Source organism: Penaeus monodon, chromosome 26, assembly GCF_015228065.2.
Source record: "Penaeus monodon isolate SGIC_2016 chromosome 26, NSTDA_Pmon_1, whole genome shotgun sequence".
Classification (NCBI taxonomy): Eukaryota; Metazoa; Arthropoda; class Malacostraca; order Decapoda; family Penaeidae; genus Penaeus; species Penaeus monodon.
In genome coordinates, this window is record NC_051411.1 from 7,691,737 (window position 1) to 7,694,236 (window position 2,500).

The following is a 2,500-nucleotide window of genomic DNA, read 5'->3' on the forward strand; positions in this document are numbered from 1 at the left end:
TCCAATTAAAAAACATTAAAATCGGAACGTGGAACTAAGGAAAATAAAAGAGAGGGGAAAATTACATACGTCTTTAACGAAAGGGTAGATACAACTTTCAAATACTAGGAATAAGTGAGACCATTGGAAAAGAAATGGAATTTAAAAAATAAAAAAAAAGACATTTTTTTTTTTTCGGGAAAAAGAAAAAGGAAATTATAGTCACGGGTTGCATGATTCTCACAAAAAAACTGCAATACACAATGGGTACGCCCAAAATGATCGCTTTTTAAAAAGTCAGAATCACAAAACCTCAAAAATTAGTTTTATACAGTGCTACTACCAACCAATTTCCCAAGTATAAGAAGGGAAATTTTTTTTATAACTCTCCCCAAAGATATTTTAGACCCCATCCCTACAGAGATGTAAAAATATCAGGGGGAGACCTAACGCAAATAGAAAAAAAAAAATCAAAAAACTTACCCTTAAAAATTCGGCCTTGGAATATATATGATAGAGGTATAGATTTTATTGAATTCTGTAGTAAAAATAATTTGTTATAGCCAATACATTTTTCCCAACACCCCCCAAGACCCTTGTACACGGGTTTTCACCAGACAAAAAAAACACGCAACCAAATTGATCTTGTGCGCCCCAAAATGAAAGTTGCATAAAAATGCTAAAAACCCCCTGGTCCCACTGAAAACTGACCCCAACTATTAATATCGACTTTAAAAAAAACTAAAAAGGGGGAGCGCCCCAACACCACCCTAAAGCTCGACTACAAACCTGATAAAAATTACAGAATTACAGTGTCAAAAAAATTGAAAACTCAATCAAGTGGATGATAAAACCCCAAAAGTTAGGGAAAAAGGGGGAAAAGAACCCCTTGGGAGCCGCTTAAAAAATATCGCCAAAAAAAAAAGAAAAAATTCCCCCGGATATCTGAAAAAACTAGTGAAATTAACAAGAAGATCCAAAAAAAAGGTATCAATAACCTTTGAAAAAGTAATTTACAAAAAAAAAAATAAAAAAATTCAAGATTTTTGCGAAAAAGAAAAGGAAAAAATATTTAAATGAAAATTCAGAAAATTTAAAAGTTTTTTATAAATAAGACAACAAAAGAACCTTCCGGGTACAAAAATACACAAAATTTTTAAACCTACTATGGACCTTAAAAACTGAAGATGGACTTGTTTATGTATGGAAAAAAAAGTCAAGATAGAGGAATAATAGGGGTTCCAATTTATACAAAAAAAATAAAGATCTAACAACAACATTAATTAGACTAAATGAAAACAAAGATAACCACCGCCACTGCTAGCGAATTTTAAAAACCCTAAAAAAAGAAAAAATAAAAAGAGCCCCCCAAAATGAAAAAACAGCAGAACTAATAAGAATGCGCCCCAAAATTTTGAAATTTTTCTACAAACCTGTAAAAAAATATGGGAAGAAAAAATGGCCAGAAACTGGGGAAATCAGCTTTACTCCCATACCTAAAAAAGGGGACGCCTCCAATGCAACAATAAAAGGACAATTGCTTTAAAAATCCAGCAGCAAAATTTTGTTTAAAATTTTTGTGAAAGAATGATTGAAATTAAGAGAGGAAATTGCAGACGAAAAAGCAGTTTTTTGCCGTGGAAAAAGGACCAGAAACCAGATCTAAATTTAAAATTGATCATAGAGAAAAACAGAGAACATCAAAAAAACCTTACCCGTGTTTTTATCGATTATGTGAAAACTTTTTTTACTGTTGATCACGTATCCCCTGGAATACATTACGATATGAAATTTTCCAAACACTCATCCAAAATAATAAAAAACCTTGTATGACCAACAACAAACAGCGTAAGAACCACTTATGGGTTAACAGAATGGTTTTTAGCAAAAAAGGAGTCACAGGGTTGCATTCGTCTCCCCACCCCTTTTTAAAATTTTATTCTGAAACAATTTTGAGAGGGGCTCTAGAGAATTTTTAAGGAAAATGGATGTTGGGGGATACAAAAAATCAAATCTGGTACGCCGATGATATAGTTTTATTGCCCCAATACACGAAATCAAAAATACAGAAAAGTTAGAGAGCAAACGAAAAGGCTGGCTTGTTTCTTTAAAGCCAAAAAACTAAGATCAGAAATTTTAAAAAATAAAGCAAGACAAGATGAAATTTTCAATCAAAGGAATGATTGTGAAAAAGTGAAAGAGTTCACTTTTTTGGGGCTGTTTCAACTAAACATATGATGATTCACCGGAGATAAAAAAGAAATTTCCATTTTCCAAAAACCCACAAATTTCTTCAATAACTCTGAAAACCGAATTTTCCCAATTTCATATAGGTTCTGATGTTGGGGTTGAAGTAAATGACAAAAAAAACAATAGTTTTTAATGTGGTGTTTTCAGAGAATACGCGTATTTGCTGACAGAGAAGAAAACGAATGATGAAGTGCTGAGAAAAATAAATTGTAAAGACCGCTGTTGGAATCTTGACAAAAGGAAATTAAAATTATTGGTCATGTAATGAGAT